Here is a 24685-nt window from a genome sequence, read left to right as displayed (position 1 = left end):
TCTGATGTAAGGGTGCTGCTCATGGGACACTCTGATGTAAGGGGGTGCTGATGGGACACTCTGATGTAAGGGGGTGCTGATGGAACACTCTGATGTAAGGGGGCTGCTCATGGGACACTCTGATGTAAGGGGGTGCTGATGGGACACTCTGATGTAAGGGGGTGCTGATGGGACACTCTGATGTAAGGGGGTGCTGATGGGACACTCTGATGTAAGGGGGCTGGTAATGGGACACTCTGATGTAAGGGGGTGCTGATGGGACACTCTGATGTAAGGGTGCTGCTCATGGGACACTCTGATGTAAGGGGGTGCTGATGGAACACTCTGATGTAAGGGGCTGCTGATGGGACACTCTGATGTAAGGGGGTGCTGATGGGACACTCTGATGTAAGGGGCTGCTGATGGGACACTCTGATGTAAGGGGGTGCTGATGGAACACTCTGATGTAAGGGGGCTGCTCATGGGACACTCTGATGTAAGGGGGCTGGTAATGGGACACTCTGATGTAAGGGGGTGCTGATGGGACACTCTGATGTAAGGGTGCTGCTCATGGGACACTCTGGTGTAAGGGGGTGCTGATGGGACACTCTGATGTAAGGGGGTGCTGATGGAACACTCTGATGTAAGGGGGCTGCTCATGGGACACTCTGATGTAAGGGGGTGCTGATGGGACACTCTGATGTAAGGGGGTGCTGATGGGACACTCTGATGTAAGGGGGTGCTGATGGGACACTCTGATGTAAGGGGGCTGGTAATGGGACACTCTGATGTAAGGGGGTGCTGATGGGACACTCTGATGTAAGCGGGCTGGTAATGGGACACTCTGATGTAAGGGGGGGCTGGTAATGGGACACTCTGATGTAAGGGGTGCTGATGGGACACTCTGATGTAAGGGGGCTGGTAATGGGACACTCTGATGTAAGGGGGTGCTGATGGGACACTCTGATGTAAGGGTGCTGCTCATGGGACACTCTGATGTAAGGGGCTGCTGATGGAACACTCTGATGTAAGGGGCTGCTGATGGGACACTCTGATGTAAGGGGGTGCTGATGGGACACTCTGATGTAAGGGGCTGCTGATGGGACACTCTGATGTAAGGGGGTGCTGATGGAACACTCTGATGTAAGGGGGCTGGTAATGGGACACTCTGATGTAAGGGTGCTGCTCATGGGACACTCTGATGTAAGGGGGTGCTGATGGAACACTCTGATGTAAGGGGCTGCTGATGGGACACTCTGATGTAAGGGGGTGCTGATGGGACACTCTGATGTAAGGGGCTGCTGATGGGACACTCTGATGTAAGGGGGTGCTGATGGAACACTCTGATGTAAGGGGGCTGGTAATGGGACACTCTGATGTAAGGGTGCTGCTCATGGGACACTCTGATGTAAGGGGGCTGCTCATGGGACACTCTGATGTAAGGGGGTGCTGATGGGACACTCTGATGTAAGGGTGCTGCTCATGGGACACTCTGATGTAAGGGGCTGCTGATGGAACACTCTGATGTAAGGGGCTGCTGATGGGACACTCTAATGTAAGGGGGTGCTGATGGGACACTCTGATGTAAGGGGCTGCTGATGGGACACTCTGATGTAAGGGGCTACTGATGGGACACTCTGATGTAAGGGTGCTGCTCATGGGACACTCTGATGTAAGGGTGCTGCTCATGGGACACTCTGATGTAAGGGGGTGCTGATGGAACACTCTGATGTAAGGGGGCTGGTAATGGGACACTCTGATGTAAGGGTGCTGCTCATGGGACACTCTGATGTAAGGGTGCTGCTCATGGGACACTCTGATGTAAGGGGGTGCTGATGGAACACTCTGATGTAAGGGGGCTGGTAATGGGACACTCTGATGTAAGGGTGCTGCTCATGGGACACTCTGATGTAAGGGTGCTGCTCATGGGACACTCTGATGTAAGGGGGTGCTGATGGAACACTCTGATGTAAGGGGGCTGCTCATGGGACACTCTGATTCAAGGGGGCTGGTAATGGGACACTCTGATGTAAGGGGGTGCTGATGGGACACTCTGATGTAAGGGGGTGCTGATGGGACACTCTGATGTAAGGGGGTGCTGATGGGACACTCTAATGTAAGGGGGCTGGTAATGGGACACTCTGATGTAAGGGGGTGCTGATGGGACACTCTGATGTAAGCGGGCTGGTAATGGGACACTCTGATGTAAGGGGGGGGCTGGTAATGGGACACTCTGATGTAAGGGGTGCTGATGGGACACTCTGATGTAAGGGGGCTGGTAATGGGACACTCTGATGTAAGAGGGTGCTGATGGGACACTCTGATGTAAGGGTGCTGCTCATGGGACACTCTGATGTAAGGGGGTGCTGATGGGACACTCTGATGTAAGGGGGTGCTGATGGAACACTCTGATGTAAGGGGGCTGCTCATGGGACACTCTGATGTAAGGGGGTGCTGATGGGACACTCTGATGTAAGGGGGTGCTGATGGGACACTCTGATGTAAGGGGGTGCTGATGGGACACTCTAATGTAAGGGGGCTGGTGATGGGACACTCTGATGTAAGGGGGCTGGTAATGGGACACTCTGATGTAAGGGGTGCTGATGGGATACTCTGATGTAAGGGGGCTGGTAATGGGACACTCTGATGTAAGGGGGTGCTGATGGGACACTCTGATGTAAGGGGGCTGGTAATGGGACACTCTGATGTAAGGGGGCTGGTAATGGGACACTCTGATGTAAGGGGGTGCTGATGGGACACTCTGATGTAAGGGGGTGCTGATGGGACACTCTGATGTAAGGGTGCTGCTCATGGGACACTCTGATGTAAGGGGGTGCTGATGGGACACTCTGATGTAAGGGGGTGCTGATGGAACACTCTGATGTAAGGGGGCTGCTCATGGGACACTCTGATGTAAGGGGGTGCTGATGGGACACTCGAATGTAAGGGGGCTGGTAATGGGACACTCTGATGTAAGGGGGGCTGGTAATGGGACACTCTGATGTAAGGGGTGCTGATGGGACACTCTGATGTAAGGGGGTGCTGATGGGACACTCTGATGTAAGGGGGTGCTGATGGGACACTCTGATGTAAGGGGGTGCTGATGGGACACTCTAATGTAAGGGGGCTGGTAATGGGACACTCTGATGTAAGGGGGGGCTGGTAATGGGACACTCTGATGTAAGGGGGTGCTGATGGAACACTCTGATGTAAGGGGGCTGCTCATGGGACACTCTGATGTAAGGGGGTGCTGATGGGACACTCTGATGTAAGGGGGTGCTGATGGGACACTCTGATGTAAGGAGGTGCTGATGGGACACTCTGATGTAAGGGGGCTGGTAATGGGACACTCTGATGTAAGGGGGTGCTGATGGGACACTCTGATGTAAGCGGGCTGGTAATGGGACACTCTGATGTAAGGGGGGGCTGCTAATGGGACACTCTGATGTAAGGGGTGCTGATGGGACACTCTGATGTAAGGGGGCTGGTAATGGGACACTCTGATGTAAGAGGGTGCTGATGGGACACTCTGATGTAAGGGGGCTGCTCATGGGACACTCTGATGTAAGGGGGCTGCTCATGGTACACTCTGATGTAAGGGGGCTGCTCATGGGACACTCTGATGTAAGGGGGTGCTGATGGAACACTCTGATGTAAGGGGCTGCTGATGGGACACTCTGATGTAAGAGGGTGCTGATGGGACACTCTGATGTAAGGGGCTGCTGATGGGACACTCTGATGTAAGGGGCTGCTGATGGGACACTCTGATGTAAGGGTGCTGCTCATGGGACACTCTGATGTAAGGGTGCTGCTCATGGGACACTCTGATGTAAGGGGGTGCTGATGGAACACTCTGATGTAAGGGGGCTGGTGATGGGACACTCTGATTTAAGGGTGCTGCTCATGGGACACTCTGATGTAAGGGTGCTGCTCATGGGACACTCTGATGTAAGGGGGTGCTGATGGAACACTCTGATGTAAGGGGGCTGGTAATGGGACACTCTGATGTAAGGGTGCTGCTCATGGGACACTCTGATGTAAGGGGGTGCTGATGGGACACTCTGATGTAAGGGGGTGCTGATGGGACACTCTAATGTAAGGGGGCTGGTAATGGGACACTCTGATGTAAGGGGGTGCTGATGGGACACTCTGATGTAAGCGGGCTGGTAATGGGACACTCTGATGTAAGGGGGGGCTGGTAATGGGACACTCTGATGTAAGGGGTGCTGATGGGACACTCTGATGTAAGGGGGCTGGTAATGGGACACTCTGATGTAAGGGGGTGCTGATGGGACACTCTGATGTAAGGGTGCTGCTCATGGGACACTCTGATGTAAGGGGGTGCTGATGGTACACTCTGATGTAAGGGGGTGCTGATGGAACACTCTGATGTAAGGGGGCTGCTCATGGGACACTCTGATGTAAGGGTGCTGCTCATGGGACACTCTGATGTAAGGGGGTGCTGATGGAACACTCTGATGTAAGGGGGCTGGTAATGGGACACTCTGATTTAAGGGTGCTGCTCATGGGACACTCTGATGTAAGGGTGCTGCTCATGGGACACTCTGATGTAAGGGGGTGCTGATGGAACACTCTGATGTAAGGGGGCTGGTAATGGGACACTCTGATGTAAGGGTGCTGCTCATGGGACACTCTGATGTAAGGGGGTGCTGATGGGACACTCTGATGTAAGGGGGTGCTGATGGAACACTCTGATGTAAGGGGGCTGCTCATGGGACACTCTGATGTAAGGGGGCTGGTAATGGGACACTCTGATGTAAGGGGGTGCTGATGGGACACTCTGATGTAAGGGGGTGCTGATGGGACACTCTGATGTAAGGGGGTGCTGATGGGACACTCTGATGTAAGGGGGCTGGTAATGGGACACTCTGATGTAAGGGGGTGCTGATGGGACACTCTGATGTAAGCGGGCTGGTAATGGGACACTCTGATGTAAGGGGGGGCTGGTAAAGGGACACTCTGATGTAAGGGGTGCTGATGGGACACTCTGATGTAAGGGGGCTGGTAATGGGACACTCTGATGTAAGGGGGTACTGATGGGACACTCTGATGTAAGGGGGCTGCTCATGGTACACTCTGATGCAAGGGGGCTGCTCATGGGACACTCTGATGTAAGGGGGTGCTGATGGAAAACTCTGATGTAAGGGGCTGCTGATGGGACACTCTGATGTAAGGGGGTGCTGATGGGACACTCTGATGTAAGGGGCTGCTGATGGGACACTCTGATGTAAGGGGCTGCTGATGGGACACTCTGATGTAAGGGTGCTGCTCATGGGACACTCTTATGTAAGGGTGCTGCTCATGGGACACTCTGATGTAAGGGGGCTGGTGATGGGACACTCTGATGTAAGGGGGTGCTGATGGAACACTCTGATGTAAGGGGGCTGCTCATGGGACAATCTGATGTAAGGGGGCTGGTAATGGGACACTCTGATGTAAGGGGGTGCTGATGGGACACTCTGATGTAAGGGGGTGCTGATGGGACACTCTGATGTAAGGGGGTGCTGATGGGACACTCTAATGTAAGGGGGCTGGTAATGGGACACTCTGATGTAAGGGGGTGCTGATGGGACACTCTGATGTAAGCGGGCTGCTAATGGGACACTCTGATGTAAGGGCTGGCTGGTAATGGGACACTCTGATGTAAGGGGTGCTGATGGGACACTCTGATGTAAGGGGGCTGGTAATGGGACACTCTGATGTAAGGGGGTGCTGATGGGACACTCTGATGTAAGGGTGCTGCTCATGGGACACTCTGATGTAAGGGGGTGCTGATGGGACACTCTGATGTAAGGGGGTGCTGATGGAACACTCTGATGTAAGGGGGCTGCTCATGGGACACACTGATGTAAGGGGGTGCTGATGGGACACTCTGATGTAAGGGGGTGCTGATGGGACACTCTGATGTAAGGGGGTGCTGATGGGACACTCTGATGTAAGGGGGTTCTGATGGGACACTCTGATGTAAGGGGGCTGGTAATGGGACACTCTGATGTAAGGGGGTGCTGATGGGACACTCTGATGTAAGCGGGCTGGTAATGGGACACTCTGATGTAAGGGGGGGGGCTGGTAATGGGACACTCTGATGTAAGGGGTGCTGATGGGACACTCTGATGTAAGGGGGCTGGTAATGGGACACTCTGATGTAAGGGGGTGCTGATGGGACACTCTGATGTAAGGGGGCTGCTCATGGTACACTCTGATGTAAGGGGGCTGCTCATGGGACACTCTGATGTAAGGGGGTGCTGATGGAACACTCTGATGTAAGGGGCTGCTGATGGGACACTCTGATGTAAGGGGGTGCTGATGGGACACTCTGATGTAAGGGGCTGCTGATGGGACACTCTGATGTAAGGGGCTGCTGATGGGACACTCTGATGTAAGGGTGCTGCTCATGGGACACTCTGATGTAAGGGTGCTGCTCATGGGACACTCTGATGTAAGGGGGTGCTGATGGAACACTCTGATGTAAGGGGGCTGGTAATGGGACACTCTGATGTAAGGGTGCTGCTCATGGGACACTCTGATGTAAGGGTGCTGCTCATGGGACACTCTGATGTAAGGGGGTGCTGATGGAACACTCTGATGTAAGGGGGCTGGTAATGGGACACTCTGATTTAAGGGTGCTGCTCATGGGACACTCTGATGTAAGGGTGCTGCTCATGGGACACTCTGATGTAAGGGGGTGCTGATGGAACACTCTGATGTAAGGGGGCTGGTAATGGGACACTCTGATGTAAGGGTGCTGCTCATGGGACACTCTGATGTAAGGGGGTGCTGATGGGACACTCTGATGTAAGGGGGTGCTGATGGGACACTCTAATGTAAGGGGGCTGGTAATGGGACACTCTGATGTAAGGGGGTGCTGATGGGACACTCTGATGTAAGCGGGCTGGTAATGGGACACTCTGATGTAAGGGGGGGCTGGTAATGGGACACTCTGATGTAAGGGGTGCTGATGGGACACTCTGATGTAAGGGGGCTGGTAATGGGACACTCTGATGTAAGGGGGTGCTGATGGGACACTCTGATGTAAGGGTGCTGCTCATGGGACACTCTGATGTAAGGGGGTGCTGATGGTACACTCTGATGTAAGGGGGTGCTGATGGAACACTCTGATGTAAGGGGGCTGCTCATGGGACACTCTGATGTAAGGGTGCTGCTCATGGGACACTCTGATGTAAGGGGGTGCTGATGGAACACTCTGATGTAAGGGGGCTGGTAATGGGACACTCTGATTTAAGGGTGCTGCTCATGGGACACTCTGATGTAAGGGTGCTGCTCATGGGACACTCTGATGTAAGGGGGTGCTGATGGAACACTCTGATGTAAGGGGGCTGGTAATGGGACACTCTGATGTAAGGGTGCTGCTCATGGGACACTCTGATGTAAGGGGGTGCTGATGGGACACTCTGATGTAAGGGGGTGCTGATGGAACACTCTGATGTAAGGGGGCTGCTCATGGGACACTCTGATGTAAGGGGGCTGGTAATGGGACACTCTGATGTAAGGGGGTGCTGATGGGACACTCTGATGTAAGGGGGTGCTGATGGGACACTCTGATGTAAGGGGGTGCTGATGGGACACTCTGATGTAAGGGGGCTGGTAATGGGACACTCTGATGTAAGGGGGTGCTGATGGGACACTCTGATGTAAGCGGGCTGGTAATGGGACACTCTGATGTAAGGGGGGGCTGGTAAAGGGACACTCTGATGTAAGGGGTGCTGATGGGACACTCTGATGTAAGGGGGCTGGTAATGGGACACTCTGATGTAAGGGGGTACTGATGGGACACTCTGATGTAAGGGGGCTGCTCATGGTACACTCTGATGCAAGGGGGCTGCTCATGGGACACTCTGATGTAAGGGGGTGCTGATGGAAAACTCTGATGTAAGGGGCTGCTGATGGGACACTCTGATGTAAGGGGGTGCTGATGGGACACTCTGATGTAAGGGGCTGCTGATGGGACACTCTGATGTAAGGGGCTGCTGATGGGACACTCTGATGTAAGGGTGCTGCTCATGGGACACTCTTTTGTAAGGGTGCTGCTCATGGGACACTCTGATGTAAGGGGGCTGGTGATGGGACACTCTGATGTAAGGGGGTGCTGATGGAACACTCTGATGTAAGGGGGCTGCTCATGGGACAATCTGATGTAAGGGGGCTGGTAATGGGACACTCTGATGTAAGGGGGTGCTGATGGGACACTCTGATGTAAGGGGGTGCTGATGGGACACTCTGATGTAAGGGGGTGCTGATGGGACACTCTAATGTAAGGGGGCTGGTAATGGGACACTCTGATGTAAGGGGGTGCTGATGGGACACTCTGATGTAAGCGGGCTGCTAATGGGACACTCTGATGTAAGGGCTGGCTGGTAATGGGACACTCTGATGTAAGGGGTGCTGATGGGACACTCTGATGTAAGGGGGCTGGTAATGGGACACTCTGATGTAAGGGGGTGCTGATGGGACACTCTGATGTAAGGGTGCTGCTCATGGGACACTCTGATGTAAGGGGGTGCTGATGGGACACTCTGATGTAAGGGGGTGCTGATGGAACACTCTGATGTAAGGGGGCTGCTCATGGGACACTCTGATGTAAGGGGGTGCTGATGGGACACTCTGATGTAAGGGGGTGCTGATGGGACACTCTGATGTAAGGGGGTGCTGATGGGACACTCTGATGTAAGGGGGTTCTGATGGGACACTCTGATGTAAGGGGGCTGGTAATGGGACACTCTGATGTAAGGGGGTGCTGATGGGACACTCTGATGTAAGCGGGCTGGTAATGGGACACTCTGATGTAAGGGGGGGGGGCTGGTAATGGGACACTCTGATGTAAGGGGTGCTGATGGGACACTCTGATGTAAGGGGGCTGGTAATGGGACACTCTGATGTAAGGGGGTGCTGATGGGACACTCTGATGTAAGGGGGCTGCTCATGGTACACTCTGATGTAAGGGGGCTGCTCATGGGACACTCTGATGTAAGGGGGTGCTGATGGAACACTCTGATGTAAGGGGCTGCTGATGGGACACTCTGATGTAAGGGGGTGCTGATGGGACACTCTGATGTAAGGGGCTGCTGATGGGACACTCTGATGTAAGGGGCTGCTGATGGGACACTCTGATGTAAGGGTGCTGCTCATGGGACACTCTGATGTAAGGGTGCTGCTCATGGGACACTCTGATGTAAGGGGGTGCTGATGGAACACTCTGATGTAAGGGGGCTGGTAATGGGACACTCTGATGTAAGGGTGCTGCTCATGGGACACTCTGATGTAAGGGTGCTGCTCATGGGACACTCTGATGTAAGGGGGTGCTGATGGAACACTCTGATGTAAGGGGGCTGCTCATGGGACACTCTGATTCAAGGGGGCTGGTAATGGGACACTCTGATGTAAGGGGGTGCTGATGGGACACTCTGATGTAAGGGGGTGCTGATGGGACACTCTGATGTAAGGGGGTGCTGATGGGACACTCTAATGTAAGGGGGCTGGTAATGGGACACTCTGATGTAAGGGGGTGCTGATGGGACACTCTGATGTAAGCGGGCTGGTAATGGGACACTCTGATGTAAGGGGGGGCTGGTAATGGGACACTCTGATGTAAGGGGGTGCTGATGGAACACTCTGATGTAAGGGGGCTGCTCATGGGACACTCTGATGTAAGGGGGTGCTGATGGGACACTCTGATGTAAGGGGGTGCTGATGGGACACTCTGATGTAAGGGGGTGCTGATGGGACACTCTGATGTAAGGGGGCTGGTAATGGGACACTCTGATGTAAGGGGGTGCTGATGGGACACTCTGATGTAAGCGGGCTGGTAATGGGACACTCTGATGTAAGGGGGGGCTGCTAATGGGACACTCTGATGTAAGGGGTGCTGATGGGACACTCTGATGTAAGGGGGCTGGTAATGGGACACTCTGATGTAAGGGGGTGCTGATGGGACACTCTGATGTAAGGGGGCTGCTCATGGGACACTCTGATGTAAGGGGGCTGCTCATGGTACACTCTGATGTAAGGGGGCTGCTCATGGGACACTCTGATGTAAGGGGGTGCTGATGGAACACTCTGATGTAAGGGGCTGCTGATGGGACACTCTGATGTAAGAGGGTGCTGATGGGACACTCTGATGTAAGGGGCTGCTGATGGGACACTCTGATGTAAGGGGCTGCTGATGGGACACTCTGATGTAAGGGTGCTGCTCATGGGACACTCTGATGTAAGGGTGCTGCTCATGGGACACTCTGATGTAAGGGGGTGCTGATGGAACACTCTGATGTAAGGGGGCTGGTAATGGGACACTCTGATTTAAGGGTGCTGCTCATGGGACACTCTGATGTAAGGGTGCTGCTCATGGGACACTCTGATGTAAGGGGGTGCTGATGGAACACTCTGATGTAAGGGGGCTGCTCATGGGACACTCTGATTCAAGGGGGCTGGTAATGGGACACTCTGATGTAAGGGGGTGCTGATGGGACACTCTGATGTAAGGGGGTGCTGATGGGACACTCTAATGTAAGGGGGCTGGTAATGGGACACTCTGATGTAAGGGGGTGCTGATGGGACACTCTGATGTAAGCGGGCTGGTAATGGGACACTCTGATGTAAGGGGGGGCTGGTAATGGGACACTCTGATGTAAGGGGTGCTGATGGGACACTCTGATGTAAGGGGGCTGGTAATGGGACACTCTGATGTAAGGGGGTGCTGATGGGACACTCTGATGTAAGGGTGCTGCTCATGGGACACTCTGATGTAAGGGGGTGCTGATGGTACACTCTGATGTAAGGGGGTGCTGATGGAACACTCTGATGTAAGGGGGCTGCTCATGGGACACTCTGATGTAAGGGGGCTGCTCATGGGACACTCTGATGTAAGGGGGTGCTGATGGGACACTCTGATGTAAGGGGGTGCTGATGGGACACTCTGATGTAAGGGGGTGCTGATGGGACACTCTAATGTAAGGGGGCTGGTAATGGGACACTCTGATGTAAGGGAGGGCTGGTAATGGGACACTCTGATGTAAGGGGTGCTGATGGGACACTCTGATGTAAGGGGGCTGCTCATGGGACACTCTGATGTAAGGGGGCTGCTCATGGTACACTCTGATGTAAGGGGGCTGCTCATGGGACACTCTGATGTAAGGGGGTGCTGATGGAACACTCTGATGTAAGGGGCTGCTGATGGGACACTCTGATGTAAGGGTGCTGCTCATGGGACACTCTGATGTAAGGGGGTGCTGATGGGACACTCTGATGTAAGGGGGCTGCTCATGGGACACTCTGATGTAAGGGGGCTGGTAATGGGACACTCTGATGTAAGGGGGTGCTGATGGGACACTCTGATGTAAGGGTGCTGCTCATGGGACACTCTGATGTAAGGGGGTGCTGATGGGACACTCTGATGTAAGGGGGTGCTGATGGAACACTCTGATGTAAGGGGGCTGCTCATGGGACACTCTGATGTAAGGGGGTGCTGATGGGACACTCTGATGTAAGGGGGTGCTGATGGGACACTCTGATGTAAGGGGGTGCTGATGGGACACTCTGATGTAAGGGGGCTGGTAATGGGACACTCTGATGTAAGGGGGTGCTGATGGGACACTCTGATGTAAGGGTGCTGCTCATGGGACACTCTGATGTAAGGGGGTGCTGATGGAACACTCTGATGTAAGGGGCTGCTGATGGGACACTCTGATGTAAGGGGGTGCTGATGGGACACTCTGATGTAAGGGGCTGCTGATGGGACACTCTGATGTAAGGGGGTGCTGATGGAACACTCTGATGTAAGGGGGCTGCTCATGGGACACTCTGATGTAAGGGGGCTGGTAATGGGACACTCTGATGTAAGGGGGTGCTGATGGGACACTCTGATGTAAGGGTGCTGCTCATGGGACACTCTGGTGTAAGGGGGTGCTGATGGGACACTCTGATGTAAGGGGGTGCTGATGGAACACTCTGATGTAAGGGGGCTGCTCATGGGACACTCTGATGTAAGGGGGTGCTGATGGGACACTCTGATGTAAGGGGGTGCTGATGGGACACTCTGATGTAAGGGGGTGCTGATGGGACACTCTGATGTAAGGGGGCTGGTAATGGGACACTCTGATGTAAGGGGGTGCTGATGGGACACTCTGATGTAAGCGGGCTGGTAATGGGACACTCTGATGTAAGGGGGGGCTGGTAATGGGACACTCTGATGTAAGGGGTGCTGATGGGACACTCTGATGTAAGGGGGCTGGTAATGGGACACTCTGATGTAAGGGGGTGCTGATGGGACACTCTGATGTAAGGGTGCTGCTCATGGGACACTCTGATGTAAGGGGCTGCTGATGGAACACTCTGATGTAAGGGGCTGCTGATGGGACACTCTGATGTAAGGGGGTGCTGATGGGACACTCTGATGTAAGGGGCTGCTGATGGGACACTCTGATGTAAGGGGGTGCTGATGGAACACTCTGATGTAAGGGGGCTGGTAATGGGACACTCTGATGTAAGGGTGCTGCTCATGGGACACTCTGATGTAAGGGGGTGCTGATGGAACACTCTGATGTAAGGGGCTGCTGATGGGACACTCTGATGTAAGGGGCTGCTGATGGGACACTCTGATGTAAGGGTGCTGCTCATGGGACACTCTGATGTAAGGGTGCTGCTCATGGGACACTCTGATGTAAGGGGGTGCTGATGGAACACTCTGATGTAAGGGGGCTGGTAATGGGACACTCTGATTTAAGGGTGCTGCTCATGGGACACTCTGATGTAAGGGTGCTGCTCATGGGACACTCTGATGTAAGGGGGTGCTGATGGAACACTCTGATGTAAGGGGGCTGCTCATGGGACACTCTGATTCAAGGGGGCTGGTAATGGGACACTCTGATGTAAGGGGGTGCTGATGGGACACTCTGATGTAAGGGGGTGCTGATGGGACACTCTAATGTAAGGGGGCTGGTAATGGGACACTCTGATGTAAGGGGGTGCTGATGGGACACTCTGATGTAAGCGGGCTGGTAATGGGACACTCTGATGTAAGGGGGGGCTGGTAATGGGACACTCTGATGTAAGGGGTGCTGATGGGACACTCTGATGTAAGGGGGCTGGTAATGGGACACTCTGATGTAAGGGGGTGCTGATGGGACACTCTGATGTAAGGGTGCTGCTCATGGGACACTCTGATGTAAGGGGGTGCTGATGGTACACTCTGATGTAAGGGGGTGCTGATGGAACACTCTGATGTAAGGGGGCTGCTCATGGGACACTCTGATGTAAGGGGGCTGCTCATGGGACACTCTGATGTAAGGGGGTGCTGATGGGACACTCTGATGTAAGGGGGTGCTGATGGGACACTCTGATGTAAGGGGGTGCTGATGGGACACTCTAATGTAAGGGGGCTGGTAATGGGACACTCTGATGTAAGGGAGGGCTGGTAATGGGACACTCTGATGTAAGGGGTGCTGATGGGACACTCTGATGTAAGGGGGCTGCTCATGGGACACTCTGATGTAAGGGGGCTGCTCATGGTACACTCTGATGTAAGGGGGCTGCTCATGGGACACTCTGATGTAAGGGGGTGCTGATGGAACACTCTGATGTAAGGGGCTGCTGATGGGACACTCTGATGTAAGGGTGCTGCTCATGGGACACTCTGATGTAAGGGGGTGCTGATGGGACACTCTGATGTAAGGGGGCTGCTCATGGGACACTCTGATGTAAGGGGGCTGGTAATGGGACACTCTGATGTAAGGGGGTGCTGATGGGACACTCTGATGTAAGGGTGCTGCTCATGGGACACTCTGATGTAAGGGGGTGCTGATGGGACACTCTGATGTAAGGGGGTGCTGATGGAACACTCTGATGTAAGGGGGCTGCTCATGGGACACTCTGATGTAAGGGGGTGCTGATGGGACACTCTGATGTAAGGGGGTGCTGATGGGACACTCTGATGTAAGGGGGTGCTGATGGGACACTCTGATGTAAGGGGGCTGGTAATGGGACACTCTGATGTAAGGGGGTGCTGATGGGACACTCTGATGTAAGGGTGCTGCTCATGGGACACTCTGATGTAAGGGGGTGCTGATGGAACACTCTGATGTAAGGGGCTGCTGATGGGACACTCTGATGTAAGGGGGTGCTGATGGGACACTCTGATGTAAGGGGCTGCTGATGGGACACTCTGATGTAAGGGGGTGCTGATGGAACACTCTGATGTAAGGGGGCTGCTCATGGGACACTCTGATGTAAGGGGGCTGGTAATGGGACACTCTGATGTAAGGGGGTGCTGATGGGACACTCTGATGTAAGGGTGCTGCTCATGGGACACTCTGGTGTAAGGGGGTGCTGATGGGACACTCTGATGTAAGGGGGTGCTGATGGAACACTCTGATGTAAGGGGGCTGCTCATGGGACACTCTGATGTAAGGGGGTGCTGATGGGACACTCTGATGTAAGGGGGTGCTGATGGGACACTCTGATGTAAGGGGGTGCTGATGGGACACTCTGATGTAAGGGGGCTGGTAATGGGACACTCTGATGTAAGGGGGTGCTGATGGGACACTCTGATGTAAGCGGGCTGGTAATGGGACACTCTGATGTAAGGGGGGGCTGGTAATGGGACACTCTGATGTAAGGGGTGCTGATGGGACACTCTGATGTAAGGGGGCTGGTAATGGGACACTCTGATGTAAGGGGGTGCTGATGGGACACTCTGATGTAAGGGTGCTGCTCATGGGACACTCTGATGTAAGGGGCTGCTGATGGAACACTCTGATGTAAGGGGCTGCTGATGGGACACTCTGATGTAAGGGGGTGCTGATGGGACACTCTGATGTAAGGGGCTGCTGATGGGACACTCTGATGTAAGGGGGTGCTGATGGAACACTCTGATGTAAGGGGGCTGGTAATGGGACACTCTGATGTAAGGGTGCTGCTCATGGGACACTCTGATGTAAGGGGGTGCTGATGGAACACTCTGATGTAAGGGGCTGCTGATGGGACACTCTGATGTAAGGGGGTGCTGATGGGACACTCTGATGTAAGGGGGTGCTGATGGGACACTCTGATGTAAGGGGCTGCTGATGGGACACTCTGATGTAAGGGGGTGCTGATGGAACACTCTGATGTAAGGGGGCTGGTAATGGGACACTCTGATGTAAGGGTGCTGCTCATGGGACACTCTGATGTAAGGGGGCTGCTCATGGGACACTCTGATGTAAGGGGGTGCTGATGGGACACTCTGATGTAAGGGTGCTGCTCATGGGACACTCTGATGTAAGGGGCTGCTGATGGAACACTCTGATGTAAGGGGCTGCTGATGGGACACTCTAATGTAAGGGGGTGCTGATGGGACACTCTGATGTAAGGGGCTGCTGATGGGACACTCTGATGTAAGGGGCTACTGATGGGACACTCTGATGTAAGGGTGCTGCTCATGGGACACTCTGATGTAAGGGTGCTGCTCATGGGACACTCTGATGTAAGGGGGTGCTGATGGAACACTCTGATGTAAGGGGGCTGGTAATGGGACACTCTGATGTAAGGGTGCTGCTCATGGGACACTCTGATGTAAGGGTGCTGCTCATGGGACACTCTGATGTAAGGGGGTGCTGATGGAACACTCTGATGTAAGGGGGCTGGTAATGGGACACTCTGATGTAAGGGTGCTGCTCATGGGACACTCTGATGTAAGGGTGCTGCTCATGGGACACTCTGATGTAAGGGGGTGCTGATGGAACACTCTGATGTAAGGGGGCTGCTCATGGGACACTCTGATTCAAGGGGGCTGGTAATGGGACACTCTGATGTAAGGGGGTGCTGATGGGACACTCTGATGTAAGGGGGTGCTGATGGGACACTCTGATGTAAGGGGGTGCTGATGGGACACTCTAATGTAAGGGGGCTGGTAATGGGACACTCTGATGTAAGGGGGTGCTGATGGGACACTCTGATGTAAGCGGGCTGGTAATGGGACACTCTGATGTAAGGGGGGGGGCTGGTAATGGGACACTCTGATGTAAGGGGTGCTGATGGGACACTCTGATGTAAGGGGGCTGGTAATGGGACACTCTGATGTAAGAGGGTGCTGATGGGACACTCTGATGTAAGGGTGCTGCTCATGGGACACTCTGATGTAAGGGGGTGCTGATGGGACACTCTGATGTAAGGGGGTGCTGATGGGACACTCTGATGTAAGGGGGTGCTGATGGGACACTCTGATGTAAGGGGGTGCTGATGGGACACTCTGATGTAAGGGGGTGCTGATGGGACACTCTAATGTAAGGGGGCTGGTGATGGGACACTCTGATGTAAGGGGGCTGGTAATGGGACACTCTGATGTAAGGGGTGCTGATGGGATACTCTGATGTAAGGGGGCTGGTAATGGGACACTCTGATGTAAGGGGGTGCTGATGGGACACTCTGATGTAAGGGGGCTGGTAATGGGACACTCTGATGTAAGGGGGCTGGTAATGGGACACTCTGATGTAAGGGGGTGCTGATGGGACACTCTGATGTAAGGGGGTGCTGATGGGACACTCTGATGTAAGGGTGCTGCTCATGGGACACTCTGATGTAAGGGGGTGCTGATGGGACACTCTGATGTAAGGGGGTGCTGATGGAACACTCTGATGTAAGGGGGCTGCTCATGGGACACTCTGATGTAAGGGGGTGCTGATGGGACACTCGAATGTAAGGGGGCTGGTAATGGGACACTCTGATGTAAGGGGGGGCTGGTAATGGGACACTCTGATGTAAGGGGTGCTGATGGGACACTCTGATGTAAGGGGGTGCTGATGGGACACTCTGATGTAAGGGGGTGCTGATGGGACACTCTGATGTAAGGGGGTGCTGATGGGACACTCTAATGTAAGGGGGCTGGTAATGGGACACTCTGATGTAAGGGGGGGCTGGTAATGGGACACTCTGATGTAAGGGGTGCTGATGGGACACTCTGATGTAAGGGGGCTGGTAATGGGACACTCTGACGTAAGAGGGTGGTGATGGGACACTCTGATGTAAGGGGGTGCTGATGGGACACTCTGATGTAAGGGGTGCTGGTGGGACACTCTGACGTAAGGGGGCTGGTAATGGGACACTCTGATGTAAGGGGGCTGGTGATGGGACACTCTGATGTAAGGGGGCTGGTGATGGGACACTCTGATGTAAGGGGTGCTGATGGGACACTCTGATGTAAGGGGGCTGGTAATGGGACACTCTGATGTAAGGGGTGCTGATGGGACACTCTGATGTAAGGGGGCTGGTAATGGGACACTCTGATGTAAGGGGGTGCTGATGGGACACTCTGATGTAAGGGGGCTGGTAATGGGACACTCTGATGTAAGGGGGCTGGTAATGGGACACTCTGATGTAAGGGGGTGCTGATGGGACACTCTGATGTAAGGGGGTGCTGATGGGACACTCTGATGTAAGGGTGCTGCTCATGGGACACTCTGATGTAAGGGGGTGCTGATGGGACACTCTGATGTAAGGGGGTGCTGATGGAACACTCTGATGTAAGGGGGCTGCTCATGGGACACTCTGATGTAAGGGGGTGCTGATGGGACACTCTAATGTAAGGGGGCTGGTAATGGGACACTCTGATGTAAGGGGGGGCTGGTAATGGGACACTCTGATGTAAGGGGTGCTGATGGGACACTCTGATGTAAGGGGGTGCTGATGGGACACTCTGATGTAAGGGGGTGCTGATGGGACACTCTGATGTAAGGGGGTGCTGATGGGACACTCTAATGTAAGGGGGCTGGTAATGGGACACTCTGATGTAAGGGGGGGCTGGTAATGGGACACTCTGATGTAAGGGGTGCTGATGGGACACTCTGATGTAAGGGGGCTGGTAATGGGACACTCTGACGTAAGGGGGTGGTGATGGGACACTCTGATGTAAGGGGGTGCTGATGGGACACTCTGATGTAAGGGGTGCTGATGGGACACTCTGACGTAAGGGGGCTGGTAATGGGACACTCTGATGTAAGGGGGCTGGTGATGGGACACTCTGATGTAAGGGGGCTGGTGATGGGACACTCTGATGTAAGGGGGCTGGTAATGGGACACTCTGATGTAAGGGAGTGCTGATGGGACACTCTGATGTAAGGGGTGCTGATGGGACACTCTGATGTAAGGGGTGCTGATGGGACACTCTGACGTAAGGGGGCTGGTAATGGGACACTCTGATGTAAGGGGGCTGGTAATGGGACACTCTGATGTAAGGGAGTGGTGATGGGACACTCTGATGTAAGGGGTGCTGATGGGACACTCTGATGTAAGGGGGCTGGTAATGGGACACTCTGATGTAAGGGGGCTGGTGATGGGACACTCTGATGTAAGGGGGCTGGTGATGGGACACTCTGATGTAAGGGGGCTGGTAATGGGACACTCTGATGTAAGGGAGTGCTGATGGGACACTCTGATGTAAGGGGTGCTGATGGGACACTCTGATGTAAGGGGGCTGGTAATGGGACACTCTGATGTAAGGGGGTGCTGATGGGACACTCTGATGTAAGGGTGCTGCTCATGGGACACTCTGATGTAAGGGGCTGCTGATGGAACACTCTGATGTAAGGGGCTGCTGATGGGACACTCTGATGTAAGGGGGTGCTGATGGGACACTCTGATGTAAGGGGCTGCTGATGGGACACTCTGATGTAAGGGGGTGCTGATGGAACACTCTGATGTAAGGGGGCTGGTAATGGGACACTCTGATGTAAGGGTGCTGCTCATGGGACACTCTGATGTAAGGGTGCTGCTCATGGGACACTCTGATGTAAGGGGGTGCTGATGGAACACTCTGATGTAAGGGGCTGCTGATGGGACACTCTGATGTAAGGGGGTGCTGATGGGACACTCTGATGTAAGGGGGTGCTGATGGGACACTCTGATGTAAGGGGCTGCTGATGGGACACTCTGATGTAAGGGGGTGCTGATGGAACACTCTGATGTAAGGGGGCTGGTAATGGGACACTCTGATGTAAGGGTGCTGCTCATGGGACACTCTGATGTAAGGGGGTGCTGATGGAACACTCTGATGTAAGGGGCTGCTGATGGGACACTCTGATGTAAGGGGGTGCTGATGGGACACTCTGATGTAAGGGGCTGCTGATGGGACACTCTGATGTAAGGGGCTACTAATGGGACACTCTGATGTAAGGGTGCTGCTCATGGGACACTCTGATGTAAGGGTGCTGCTCATGGGACACTCTGATGTAAGGGGGTGCTGATGGAACACTCTGATGTAAGGGGGCTGGTAATGGGACACTCTGATGTAAGGGTGCTGCTCATGGGACACTCTGATGTAAGGGTGCTGCTCATGGGACACTCTGATGTAAGGGGGTGCTGATGGAACACTCTGATGTAAGGGGGTGCTGATGGAACACTCTGATGTAAGGGGGCTGGTAATGGGACACTCTGATGTAAGGGTGCTGCTCATGGGACACTCTGATGTAAGGGTGCTGCTCATGGGACACTCTGATGTAAGGGGGTGCTGATGGAACACTCTGATGTAAGGGGGCTTCTCATGGGACACTCTGATTCAAGGGGGCTGGTAATGGGACACTCTGATGTAAGGGGGTGCTGATGGGACACTCTGATGTAAGGGGGTGCTGATGGGACACTCTGATGTAAGGGGGTGCTGATGGGACACTCTAATGTAAGGGGGCTGGTAATGGGACACTCTGATGTAAGGGGGTGCTGATGGGACACTCTGATGTAAGCGGGCTGGTAATGGGACACTCTGATGTAAGGGGGGGCTGGTAATGGGACACTCTGATGTAAGGGGTGCTGATGGGACACTCTGATGTAAGGGGGCTGGTAATGGGACACTCTGATGTAAGGGGTGCTGATGGGACACTCTGATGTAAGGGTGCTGCTCATGGGACACTCTGATGTAAGGGGGTGCTGATGGGACACTCTGATGTAAGGGGGTGCTGATGGAACACTCTGATGTAAGGGGGCTGCTCATGGGACACTCTGATGTAAGGGGGTGCTGATGGGACACTCTGATGTAAGGGGGTGCTGATGGGACACTCTGATGTAAGGGGGTGCTGATGGGACACTCTAATGTAAGGGGGCTGGTGATGGGACACTCTGATGTAAGGGGGCTGGTAATGGGACACTCTGATGTAAGGGGTGCTGATGGGACACTCTGATGTAAGGGGGCTGGTAATGGGACACTCTGATGTAAGGGGGTGCTGATGGGACACTCTGATGTAAGGGGGTGCTGATGGGACACTCTGATGTAAGGGTGCTGCTCATGGGACACTCTGATGTAAGGGGGTGCTGATGGGACACTCTGATGTAAGGGGGTGCTGATGGAACACTCTGATGTAAGGGGGCTGCTCATGGGACACTCTGATGTAAGGGGGTGCTGATGGGACACTCTAATGTAAGGGGGCTGGTAATGGGACACTCTGATGTAAGGGGGGGCTGGTAATGGGACACTCTGATGTAAGGGGTGCTGATGGGACACTCTGATGTAAGGGGGTGCTGATGGGACACTCTGATGTAAGGGGGTGCTGATGGGACACTCTGATGTAAGGGGGTGCTGATGGGACACTCTAATGTAAGGGGGCTGGTAATGGGACACTCTGATGTAAGGGGGGGCTGGTAATGGGACACTCTAATGTAAGGGGTGCTGATGGGACACTCTGATGTAAGGGGGCTGGTAATGGGACACTCTGACGTAAGGGGGTGGTGATGGGACACTCTGATGTAAGGGGGTGCTGATGGGACACTCTGATGTAAGGGGTGCTGATGGGACACTCTGACGTAAGGGGGCTGGTAATGGGACACTCTGATGTAAGGGGGCTGGTGATGGGACACTCTGATGTAAGGGGGCTGGTGATGGGACACTCTGATGTAAGGGGGCTGGTAATGGGACACTCTGATGTAAGGGAGTGCTGATGGGACACTCTGATGTAAGGGGTGCTGATGGGACACTCTGATGTAAGGGTGCTGCTCATGGGACACTCTGATGTAAGGGGGTGCTGATGGGACACTCTGATGTAAGGGGGTGCTGATGGAACACTCTGATGTAAGGGGGCTGCTCATGGGACACTCTGATGTAAGGGGGTGCTGATGGGACACTCTAATGTAAGGGGGCTGGTAATGGGACACTCTGATGTAAGGGGGGGCTGGTAATGGGACACTCTGATGTAAGGGGTGCTGATGGGACACTCTGATGTAAGGGGGTGCTGATGGGACACTCTGATGTAAGGGGGTGCTGATGGGACACTCTGATGTAAGGGGGTGCTGATGGGACACTCTAATGTAAGGGGGCTGGTAATGGGACACTCTGATGTAAGGGGGGGCTGGTAATGGGACACTCTAATGTAAGGGGTGCTGATGGGACACTCTGATGTAAGGGGGCTGGTAATGGGACACTCTGACGTAAGGGGGTGGTGATGGGACACTCTGATGTAAGGGGGTGCTGATGGGACACTCTGATGTAAGGGGTGCTGATGGGACACTCTGACGTAAGGGGGCTGGTAATGGGACACTCTGATGTAAGGGGGCTGGTGATGGGACACTCTGATGTAAGGGGGCTGGTGATGGGACACTCTGATGTAAGGGGGCTGGTAATGGGACACTCTGATGTAAGGGAGTGCTGATGGGACACTCTGATGTAAGGGGTGCTGATGGGACACTCTGATGTAAGGGGTGCTGATGGGACACTCTGACGTAAGGGGGCTGGTAATGGGACACTCTGATGTAAGGGGGCTGGTAATGGGACACTCTGATGTAAGGGAGTGGTGATGGGACACTCTGATGTAAGGGGTGCTGATGGGACACTCTGATGTAAGGGGGTGCTGATGGAACACTCTGATGTAAGGGGGCTGCTCATGGGACACTCTGATGTAAGGGGGTGCTGATGGGACACTCTAATGTAAGGGGGCTGGTAATGGGACACTCTGATGTAAGGGGGGGCTGGTAATGGGACACTCTGATGTAAGGGGTGCTGATGGGACACTCTGATGTAAGGGGGTGCTGATGGGACACTCTGATGTAAGGGGGTGCTGATGGGACACTCTGATGTAAGGGGGTGCTGATGGGACACTCTAATGTAAGGGGGCTGGTAATGGGACACTCTGATGTAAGGGGGGCTGGTAATGGGACACTCTGACGTAAGGGGGTGGTGATGGGACACTCTGATGTAAGGGGGTGCTGATGGGACACTCTGATGTAAGGGGTGCTGATGGGACACTCTGACGTAAGGGGGCTGGTAATGGGACACTCTGATGTAAGGGGGCTGGTGATGGGACACTCTGATGTAAGGGGGCTGGTGATGGGACACTCTGATGTAAGGGGTGCTGATGGGACACTCTGATGTAAGGGTGCTGCTCATGGGACACTCTGATGTAAGGGGGTGCTGATGGGACACTCTGATGTAAGGGGGTGCTGATGGAACACTCTGATGTAAGGGGGCTGCTCATGGGACACTCTGATGTAAGGGGGTGCTGATGGGACACTCTAATGTAAGGGGGCTGGTAATGGGACACTCTGATGTAAGGGGGGGCTGGTAATGGGACACTCTGATGTAAGGGGTGCTGATGGGACACTCTGATGTAAGGGGGTGCTGATGGGACACTCTGATGTAAGGGGGTGCTGATGGGACACTCTGATGTAAGGGGGTGCTGATGGGACACTCTAATGTAAGGGGGCTGGTAATGGGACACTCTGATGTAAGGGGGGGCTGGTAATGGGACACTCTAATGTAAGGGGTGCTGATGGGACACTCTGATGTAAGGGGGCTGGTAATGGGACACTCTGACGTAAGGGGGTGGTGATGGGACACTCTGATGTAAGGGGGTGCTGATGGGACACTCTGATGTAAGGGGTGCTGATGGGACACTCTGACGTAAGGGGGCTGGTAATGGGACACTCTGATGTAAGGGGGCTGGTGATGGGACACTCTGATGTAAGGGGGCTGGTGATGGGACACTCTGATGTAAGGGGGCTGGTAATGGGACACTCTGATGTAAGGGAGTGCTGATGGGACACTCTGATGTAAGGGGTGCTGATGGGACACTCTGATGTAAGGGGTGCTGATGGGACACTCTGACGTAAGGGGGCTGGTAATGGGACACTCTGATGTAAGGGGGCTGGTAATGGGACACTCTGATGTAAGGGAGTGGTGATGGGACACTCTGATGTAAGGGGTGCTGATGGGACACTCTGATGTAAGGGGGTGCTGATGGAACACTCTGATGTAAGGGGGCTGCTCATGGGACACTCTGATGTAAGGGGGTGCTGATGGGACACTCTAATGTAAGGGGGCTGGTAATGGGACACTCTGATGTAAGGGGGGGCTGGTAATGGGACACTCTGATGTAAGGGGTGCTGATGGGACACTCTGATGTAAGGGGGTGCTGATGGGACACTCTGATGTAAGGGGGTGCTGATGGGACACTCTGATGTAAGGGGGTGCTGATGGGACACTCTAATGTAAGGGGGCTGGTAATGGGACACTCTGATGTAAGGGGGGCTGGTAATGGGACACTCTGACGTAAGGGGGTGGTGATGGGACACTCTGATGTAAGGGGGTGCTGATGGGACACTCTGATGTAAGGGGTGCTGATGGGACACTCTGACGTAAGGGGGCTGGTAATGGGACACTCTGATGTAAGGGGGCTGGTGATGGGACACTCTGATGTAAGGGGGCTGGTGATGGGACACTCTGATGTAAGGGGGGTGGTGATGGGACACTCTGATGTAAGGGGGCTGGTAATGGGACACTCTGATGTAAGGGAGTGCTGATGGGACACTCTGATGTAAGGGGTGCTGATGGGACACTCTGATGTAAGGGGTGCTGATGGGACACTCTGACGTAAGGGGGCTGGTAATGGGACACTCTGATGTAAGGGGGCTGGTAATGGGACACTCTGATGTAAGGGAGTGGTGATGGGACACTCTGATGTAAGGGGTGCTGATGGGACACTCTGACGTAAGGGGGCTGGTAATGGGACACTCTGATGTAAGGGGGCTGGTGATGGGACACTCTGATGTAAGGGGGCTGGTAATGGGACACTCTGATGTAAGGGAGTGGTGATGGGACACTCTGATGTAAGGGGGCTGGTTATGGGACACTCTGATGTAAGGGGGTGCTGATGGGACACTCAAAATGTAAGTGGGCCGGTCTGGGTGAATTCCAGGGCCAAATTTCTGTCCCAGTCCAGCCCTGTGCTAAGGGGGGCTAGGAGAGTACAGCTCTCTCAGGGATTTTCTATACCAAAGACGTAGCAGAATACATATTGGCCTACATTTATGTTTTAAATGTTTCAAATTTGATATGTTTCATAGCAGAAAAAGTAGAAAATGTTGTACTTTGATTCTTAGGAGTAGGTGCGTAAGTTGGGCAGGCTTGTAGGGGCCCCATAGCATTACTTTTGCGCAGGGGCCCATGATGCTATTAAGATGGCCCTGCTGTGGCTGGAAAGTTTGGCCGGGGGTAACCCTTAAATGCACTGCAATCATTCCGCAATTCTCTACGCGGTGACAATTCTTCGGCACCTGCCAAGAATGCAAAAGTTGTTTGCAATCAGCAAAGGCCGACGAACACCGCGAGCCGTACTGAGCCATTTCAAAGTTCTTCACCTTATTTACTCCCTGTGAAAGCCCATCAGCGTTTCACGGTTGGGCTCTCAGAGAGCCATTAGGAGGAAATGATGGGAGATTATGTCTG

Source organism: Lithobates pipiens, unplaced genomic scaffold, assembly GCF_037356315.1.
Source record: "Lithobates pipiens isolate NorthernLeopardFrog02 unplaced genomic scaffold, aLitPip1_a1.2 Scaffold_18, whole genome shotgun sequence".
Lineage (NCBI taxonomy): Eukaryota > Metazoa > Chordata > Amphibia > Anura > Ranidae > Lithobates > Lithobates pipiens.
This window is presented reverse-complemented; position numbering follows the sequence as displayed.